General features: G+C 50.0%; 1 protein-coding gene across 1 annotated transcript in view; it reads right to left on the reverse strand.

The window, feature by feature from the left end:
- FOXN3 (forkhead box N3) overlaps window positions 1–8,944 on the reverse strand; it is a 221,601-nt gene extending 212,657 nt beyond the window's left edge. Inside the window, exon 1 of the mRNA XM_067296910.1 lies at window positions 8,904–8,944. The gene's annotated coding sequence lies outside the window, so the exon portion shown is untranslated. The remainder of the gene's footprint in view (window positions 1–8,903) is intronic.
- Between the last annotated feature and the right edge of the window lie 401 nt (window positions 8,945–9,345).

Consider the following 9,345-nt stretch of genomic DNA (forward strand, 5'->3'; position numbering starts at 1 on the left):
AATTTACTAATTGTAGTAGAGATTATTCATGGCTGATGCTTCTAAACAAGTCAATGTCATTCTCTTTCTCTTATAAACTTTAAATAATATTAGGTATGTTTGATATTTTCCCCTGCCTTGGCTTTGTGAGATACTATCTTCTAGCCCTCCTTGGCCTGGTCTGGCTCTTCCTCTGTATCCCCACGTCCTCTCCCCCCAGTTCCAGCTGCAGCCTTGACTGTCTCTTTTTTCTCTCCTCATCCTGTGGGTGATCGTCTTCACTCGCACACCGACAGTTACTGTGCCAATGAGAAACGTACTTTTCTATCCCAGACTCTCCCTCTCCAGCCAAACCCAACCCATCTCAGCCTGCCTTGCTGACATCTCTTTGCCTGGTGTCTCGTCATCAAATCAAACTCGATATAGCTGCAGTGAACCATCTGATCTTTCCTACCAAACCTCTTAACTTTCCCAGTCTCTATCCCTTCTGAACAAACTTCCGTCCTCCCTGCTGCTCCAGCCTATAACCTCTTCAGTTTCCTCTACCCTTCTCATCTTTACTCTTTTTATGATACCTCTGGACAGACCTTCAGCTGCTGTAAATCAGTGTAACTCCACTAACTGCAACAGGATTATACAAATTTACAAGAGATGAGGTTCTGCTCTGATGCTTCTAAAAGCAAATATATTCTATCTGACAAGTAGAAACTCTCAGCCAGATCCCTCAACATCTTCTGTATTTACTACTGTGATCTCCTGTTCTCCGGTCTTCCAACAGCCACACTCTTCTCAGTATACATACAACCTCTTGAAATTTTTCCTTGACCTTTAGTTCTCCACTGCCCACAACTCAAAAGTTTCCATTCAACTCTGCAGCCTCTTGTACCTAGCCACTCTCCATTTTCCAGCTTTGTTTGGTTTCTTATGTGTTCTGAATATGCCTGTCACAATTTGGTGCACTAACAGTATTTAATTAGCAATAATAAATCATGCACTAATTCAGAGATTTACCTTACACCAAAAAAAAGGAAGGAGAATCACCATGGAAGTTCAACACCTGACTTCAGATTTGGACACAACTAAAAAGAATCTGTTTAACACAATGTGGGCATGCACCAAACTTATGTACTTCATTTTCCAGATTACATGAAGTGTAAAGAGTTATTTGCGCAGTCCTAATTAATATCAAATTTCAAACATGAAGGTGCTTGAAAGTTTTATGAGCATTTTAACACCAGTATAAACCTCTGCTTAAGCCAAACAGGCCTCAGCAGTGTCAAATAATGCAAATGGTATCGCAATAATGCCATGTGTCTTCACGACCTCTAGACCACAACGTTAAGTTTTGTAATGACCAGAGGCTTGACACTTAATGGCTCCAGCCTAACCATTACTGCTACCTTTGTATATATGTTCCCATCTTGCAAAAAAAAATGCATCTTTGTTTAATGCAATATCTATTAGATAAAGAGAAAAGCTGTTTCCAAAAAGCAGAATATTGCCAGCATTTACGGCTTTCCATACCTGGAGGGATGTGAGAGTATGGGGGGCAAGATCAGGTCCTGAATGAATGCAGGAAAGAGTCTGCCATATGCACAATGCCGGAATGATTAAATGTTAATGAAGTGAAAGTATATTAGTGAATTATTAAAATTTTGTTCCTCTCTGCAAAGCACAGAGTGAGAAAAACCCAGTCAAGATAATGATAAAAAGAGGATCAAAACATTTGGATCCCTTCTCCACCTCCAACAGAAAAGCCTTACAAAATTTGGTGTTAAAATTAACGTATTAATTGGGTAGCTTCTGCAAATGATCTACTGTAAATACCTTGATCAAAACAACTTGGAGTTTAGGGTAAAATGAGATTTAAACCAGTTCTGGGTCAGAATTTCGGCTAGCTCCCATCTTTAATAACCTCTCCTAACCTCTGTAATGCCTCTGCCTTTCCACAGCAAGCCCGGCCAGCAGTTAAATTCACAGCTAGAATATGCTACTGAGGGGACGAGCGCAGAGCGAGGCTCCGTGAGGCCAGGGCAGCCTGGGAAGTTTGCACGGGCTTGCTGTGCTGGAAGACGGCTTTAGCCTGAGAGAAGGTCGGCCTCTCTGCAAAGCCGGAGAGCAAAAACAACGCGCAGGTCAGCACGGGGGCATCACGGCGGCCGGGTAAGCGGGGAGCGTGGCGAGCCGGGCAGGAGGCAGGGGCAGAGGCTGCAGCGGGGCAGGCTCCCGCCGCCCAAGAGCGAAGCTGCAAAGAGCTGCAAAGAGCTTATGCTGTGCAGCATAGGAAGCAAATTCCCATAACGCTGCCACTCTGCGAGGTGCTTTCCCGAATCTAGCTCACATTGCCTCGTACTCAAAGCCCCGTCTCTTAGGAAACCTGGGGTATTTTTTTTGCAACAGAAGTACGCGTGCCCAGAGGCTGCGAGTGAGCGGTATGAGCACACACGCGCAGGTGAGCACTGTGCAGTCAGGCTCCCGCGGGGGAAGCCAGTGCTCGGCCCCAACACACCGCCTTCACCCTCAGAGTCCCAGGACAACCGTGACACCTCAGTGGTGGGCAACAGGATCTGGGCCAAAACCATCAGCAGCCTTAGATAACACAGGTCCTATTTTCAGTAAAGAGTAAAAACATCCAGTCTTGGAAAGTTCACTCTATCAACTAGTGATGTAAATTCCTGCTAATGCTGGAAAAAATAACGATACCAAACAGCTAGATGGATCTTTCCATTCAGTGGCACCTAGGACCCCCAACCACAGGCCACAGCCCTGCTGTCTGAAGGCCCTGCAACACACAGAAAGACAGTCCCTAGCAGAGGTTACAGTATTAGACTAGGGACGGAGAAGCGAAAGGAAAGAGCAACGAACCACCATTCAGCATAACAGGCAGAAGTTGTATCTCCAGCAGACTCAGTCTGCCTGGTTTTTGCAGACATCACAGAAATGGTGGTGAGTTTTGAGGAGGGTTTTGCAAGAGCATACCTAACACGTTATTTTTCCCTGTATCTTCTCAGAACTCCTCTGAAGAATGAAGGACAAAATAAAAGACATAGTGATTGTTTGAAAATCTAAAAAGAAAGTTTGGGAGACTGGGTCTAATCAGTCGTGGCTGTATATAATTTGACAGGAAATGAGAGCAAGCTTTGAAGGCTTGCTAGACATGATAGAGAAAGAGAAGCAGGGAGGACGCTAGGGCAGTAGTCTTCTCCGCAGCACACTGAATGGTGCAAGGCTGCATTTGTCAAGGTCAGACAGAAGGACATTGCTGCTGTGAGATGCTGAGAGCTGACAAGCTTCATTACTTGTGTTCCTCCCTGAGAGAAACCGAAGTAGCACATTAGCAAGTAATATAAAGATGCAGCCTGTATGTACCACTTTTCACCAGCAGACCCCACATGCTCTGGATGTGCTTTCCATCCCTGCAGCCCCTCCTGGTGCTACCCACGTCCAAAGAGGGAGGATGAGGCAGCGGTCCCCAGCCACGCTGCGTGCCCGTTCCTGCCACGGGGAATCCCAGGGCGTGCACATCACATGCTTCGTGAGATAACTTAGGAAAAAAACAAAAAAGCTGTTATTGTTTCTTATTTACACAGCACCAGAGGTGCGAACAGCCCCGCCGCAGCCAAGGGGATTGCTCACAGCTCTGCGGCACCAACCTCTCGTCGAAGCAGGCCTTGTGCTCCGAAGGAAGGGTAGAGAGGAGGTGGCAGCAAGCCGTGTCTGGGCCATCCCCGCGCGCAGCGGTGTCCTGGTCGCGGCAGGGGAGGGAGAGCCGGGGCACGAGGGGAGAACCTCACTGAGCAAGCGGTGGTCAGTGGCTGGGCACGCGCGAGATGTGAGCCAACGCAACTTTAACCACCTTCAAGTTGTGCATCCAATCTGGGAGAGATTCCTCCACTTCTCATAGCCCTCATCACCAGAGACACCTCCAGAGAGGGGCTGTCCCACCACCTGATCTGTGTCCGAGAGGCAGATAACCAGGCTACAGGGAGGGCCTCGCTTTGCCACTGACTATAAAAGAAGCCTAGATGTAAACCTTAAGCTAGAAAGATAACTTTAATTAAGATAAAGTAAAAGCCACAAAGCTGATGAAGGCTTCTGAAGCGTTGCAATGGAGATAAGGAGGATGTGAATTGCCCTGATTTTTGACAACTGAACTTCAGACACCTTAAATGGAGAATGATTTTCAAAGCCTCATCACTTTCTGAAAACTGTCTTTCCTTCCAGAGCTTCATGCTGGTTTCCCAGAATCAGCTGATCACTTCTGAAAAAAATGTGCTCATAATTTTTACGTTTAGATTGAATGCTATTTTGTTGGATTCCTTTTTTATTATTATTATTCTTGTTACAGCTTTGCTTTGGTTTGGCTCAGCCATGAGAGCAGGTAACAAGCCAATGCGGTTTCATTAGAAATATTTCAAAATTGTGGCCAAAGCTGTGCTGCGCTGTGTTATGTTTTAAGTCATGAACTGGCAAATTTCAGTCCTGGCCAGGATAGTCCCATTCTGCTCAGAGTTTAGGCTTCTCAGTAGCCCTCAGCTTTGGCCGCCTTCTCTGCCAGCAATGACTCCTAATACCAAGACATTTTCCACGCCAAAAATCACTACTTAAAGTTGCTTGGCATGCCAGATCGTTTCTTACAAGTTTATGTAACTGTTCCATGTTCCCCCCTCCAAAACCCTCTACGAAAGTTCAGCTTAATGCCATAAATGCTCCTTTGTGAGCTGACATCTGAGAAATAATGTGTATTTCCCTGAATTTGTCTGCTTATTAGAAAATAATGACTTAAACCAAAATGCTGTGCCTGACCACAGCCCTAGCCATTAGACTGGACCTTCCTCCAAAGCTGTGTCTAAGCTAACCAGCCTCTAACCTGGCATCCAGTAACGCCAGGCTTGAATGAAGACCAGCAAACGACTTGTATTTTCTGGACCCACTGTCTATTTTTTCACCCCTCCACCCCCAAATACATATGTACTGTATTGGTACATTAGTGTTAAAACACTAATGAAAGGGAAATGCATTTTCAAGGCTTTAATTCATTAGCAATTGACAATTAAGGGGCAATTAATTTGACTCCCAACTTTGCTCCTAATTTGTCTTGTAACTTTGGGCACTCCGTGTGAAATGTTATGTTTCAGTTTCCTGTGCTTGTACAATTTTTGTGGATATTAAAAAATGAATTTCTGTAAAAAGTGATTTATGATCCATGATGAAAGGCAGTTTAGAAGCGTAAGGAGTAGCTCCTATTAGTAAAATAACTGGTGCATTTTTGATCTTCCTTTCCAAGCGAAAAAAACTACTTGCGTGTCCACACTGAATATTCAAATCATTAATTAGGCTCAAAAGGTATAAATTGCAAATCGCAGAGTTTTGAAAATGTGGCCCAGAGAAGGGTGGCTTGTTTTTTTTTTTAAACGGCAAAAAAAATGGCTGGACAACACAAACATTTTACTTCTTGAGGCATATTGCATTTCACTCGGGAACGACTGACGTAATAAAGCTTTTACAAACTAGAATGACTGGCGATAAATACAGCAACACGGCCGCTGAGGACCATGGAGGGTAAATCTAGAAAGCACCTAATCCAGCTCATTTCCTTCACTTTGTAAAAACAAGTAACTGACACGCTTCCTGCCTGCGAACCTTCCTGCAGATAAGGGTGCTCCCGACAACAGGAAACGCGGCTAGAAGCAAGCGGGCTTTCGCCGCGCGCCCCGCCGGCTCCGCGCGGATTCCAGCGCAATCTTCAGCCACATCTGGCTACGCAGCGGCGAGCCGCGTCGCGCAGGCACCTGCCCGGCTCCCTGAGACCCTCCCAGCCTGCTCCCGAAGAGGTACTTCCAGCAGGAGGTGAATCCGAGTTCAACGCGGGGACGCATGGGGACAGCGCGCTCACCCCAGCGCCCTCTTCCCGCCCGCTGGCAGCCTCCGGAGGGACTCCGCGAGTGGAAGGAAGTGCTCCTCAACGCTGGTTTTAAGATCCTTTCCGACTGTTCTGCCCACAACCAGATTTTAAAAGCAGGCCTGGGGGGTTTAGACGCTGAAGGCCCAACCCGCGGGAGCAGAGGGTCCCCTCCGAGGTGCCGAGCGCCTCGGCACCCCGCAGCAGCTAGCTCTCCAGCTCGAGGACCACCAGCCACCGGGCCGCTCAAAAAACAGTAATACAAGGAGCGAAAAATGCAAGCAAAGAGACAACAAAGGTCGAACTCGTCATTTAAGAGGGTTTTGAACTGATGATTTATACAGCGGGTGAAGCACTCAAGTACTTTACTTGGTTTGGTTACTGCAAAATGAAGATTAAAGGGAGTGCCAAAATGAAACGTTTCTGAGAAAATGCAGTGAATACTCAAAGACATCTTTCCATCAAAAACATCTGAAATCAACAGCTGCTACCCAAGAAAATAAGCACAAACATTATAACCTTTCTTGCGAGTTTGCTGTGAAATACTTCTCTTCTGCTCTAAAAGCAAAATAGCTCTCCCCCTTCACACACAATAAACTTTCAATAGTCCAGCAAAGTAAAATTTCAATTTACCACGGTAACAGTCTTATTTTCTCACGCTGCATTCATCAGTAATGAAGTATATTTTATTCTCATATCTGTTTTTGTCCTCAAAGAGCATTCTATAACCAAATGGTGATTTTCATTAAAAACAAACACATAGGGTTTCCCGGTAGACACTTGTCTCCCGTGTTTTTGCAGGTGAGGCAGAGTTGTGAAATGACCTTAATGTTCAAATAATTACATTCTAATGTATTTTTCTAATGAGGAGTAACAAAAGGAGGCCCAATGAATCCCAGCTTTATCTCAAGTCCCTGGATTGACGCTAAAAGAAATCTGGCCTGGTCACTTGATTAATATAACAGTCCCCCCAAGACTTCCCCCCCCCCCCCAGTACTTCCGTTTTCAGCCTTTCCTCCCCGTATGAACCTGACTCTCCAGCGGCAACCGCTCCCCGGCTCCTTGCTGCAGGCCTCGCTCCGGCAAGGCCCCCAGGAAAGCAGGGGGACTGGGTCCCCGCCGGGCAAGCAGGGTGCTTGCTTCTTTTTAACTCTTCATTCAGTGGAAAGTATGAAACAAAATACAGACATGAAATGAGGGAGGCGGTGCCCGAGTTTTTATTGTAAAATGACCTTGATTTGACAGGCATATTCTCAGGTTTCAACAGATGCTGTGGGAAAGGCAACAGAAGCCAACATGTTCTGCAGGCATTTCTGATGATATGCAGACTTTTTTTTTTTTTTAAATAAATGGGAAGGGGGGGAGTCTTCTCAGTTTCCATGACAACAATGTCTCCACTTGTCTGTTATTAGATACCATCCGCTTCCTGTGTCTAAATTTTTAAACCAATCAGAAAAGTGTTTATAGATTTTACAGCTCCTGGGACAGTCCCTCTTTTACAAGAGAGCTACTTTACCGACACGTAACGCTTTGGCAGCGAGCGTTCAAAGGCCCTATATTTTCAGCCGCAAAGTGATCACGCTTTATGTTGTTTACCAGCTAATAGATGGGGCACGCTGAAACAAACAGGGCTCCGGCTGCCCAATTTATGGTGCCCATAACAGCTGCGCAGCTTTCTTTAGCACCACACAAACTCATTTTCATTGTCCGCTCGTTTTTGTTTGTGATTTGCCCCGCGGAGCCGCGCGAGCCTTCGCTGCATGACAAATCGCCCTCCAAGAGACCCTCTTCTCCCACCAAAGTCACGGTCCGATCTGACACAAATACTGACGCTACGGTGAAACACCATCGGCTCCAATTAAAGTTTCAGTAAATCGGATTATAAGAGCAATCGTATCGTAGCTGTACAAACAGATTTTTACAGACATATTATATAAATAATAGCTGACCACAAGCTAACCAGCAGCTTAATAAGGAAAAATTCTTTTCCAGGGTGCAGCGACACATATACGTATATTTTGAAGAGACTAATTCAAGTCCAAATAAGTTGAAAGTCAGCACTAAAGCAAAGCAGGCACAGGGAAACTAAGGGAAAATCGGAAAATACCCTTCTTGGTAGCTCTGACAAACGAGCCTTAAGGCAACAGACGATGCTCGCTAGCGCGTGTGTGGAAGAGCCGCGCGGGGCTGCCGAGGAGGGAAGAGGCTCCTCTACAAGCAGCGACCTGAGAAGCGGTGACACGCAGGAACAAAAGCGGCATCGCGGGGTGCCTCCGAGAGCCGCCACACCGCGTCTGCGCCGGCCAAGCGGCCCCGCGCCGCCCGCCAAGCAAAAACACCCTTTTCCCCCCAAAACGCCCTTCTGCGCTATGGGCAAAGAGCGGGGGCAGTTCTCGCCGCCTGCGGCCAGGCTGCTCGCCCCGAAAACGATCGCTTTCCTCCCCAAGGCGGAACAGTAGAAGCCGAGCAGAGCCAGCTGCCCCACGCGGGTCCGTGACTGCGGGCACGGTGTAAAAGCCAGCGGCGGAGCTGCCCGCGGGGGACCGCGCAGCACCCGCGGGGCCCCGGGCGCTTTGCCGGCTCTTCCTAACTCGTTCCGCGGAAACTAGTAACGCGCCGGTCGCCAGCCGGGCACGCGCGGCGGAACGGGCAGGCACCGGCCCGGGCCCCGCGGGTCCGCCCGCACCCCCCTGCCCTGCCCTGCCCTGCCCTGCCCTGCTCTGCCCTGCCTGCGCCCGCCGCCCGCTGCCCGCGCCCGGCCGGGCTCCCGCGAGCACCCACACACAAGCGTGCACGCACACGGGCATACACAAATACACACACATGCCCACACACTCACATATGCACTCACGCACATGCACGCGCACTCACACTCGCGCAGCCTTGCACACACACATTCACACTCGCACACGCATGCACACAGTCACACTCACACTCTCTCGCGCACACGCGCGCCGCGGCCGCCCTTGATGACACCGCGAAACGCGCCGCCGAAGCCTCCGGCCAGACGCGCCGCCGTTACCTTCTCGCCGCCGCCGTTTGCTCCCGCTCCCTCCGGCGCCGCCGCCGCCGCCCCCGCGGGGGCGGTGCATCCCGCGGCCAGCACCGCCCCGCGCCCGCCGCGGGAGGCGGCCGCAGCCCCGCCGCCGCCCCCCCCCACGCGGCGGCGCCCCCGCCGGGCCCTAGCGCCCCCCCCCCGCGGCGGCGCCCCCGCCGGGCCCTAGCGCCCCCCCCCGCGGCGGCGCCCCCGCCGGGCCCTAGCGCCCCCCCCCCCGCGGCGGCGCCCCCGCCGGGCCCTAGCGCCCCCCCCCGCGGCGGCGCCCCCGCCGGGCCCTAGCGCCCCCCCCCCCCCCGCGGCGGCGCCCCCGCCGGGCCCTAGCGCCGCCCGGGAACTTCGGAAGAAGCGGCAAAGCGGGCGCGAGTGCCCACCGCCCTCCTCCCCCCACCAGCGCTAAATCCTGCGG

The sequence above is a fragment of the Apteryx mantelli genome, chromosome 4 (assembly GCF_036417845.1).
Source record: "Apteryx mantelli isolate bAptMan1 chromosome 4, bAptMan1.hap1, whole genome shotgun sequence".
Taxonomy (NCBI): Eukaryota; Metazoa; Chordata; class Aves; order Apterygiformes; family Apterygidae; genus Apteryx; species Apteryx mantelli.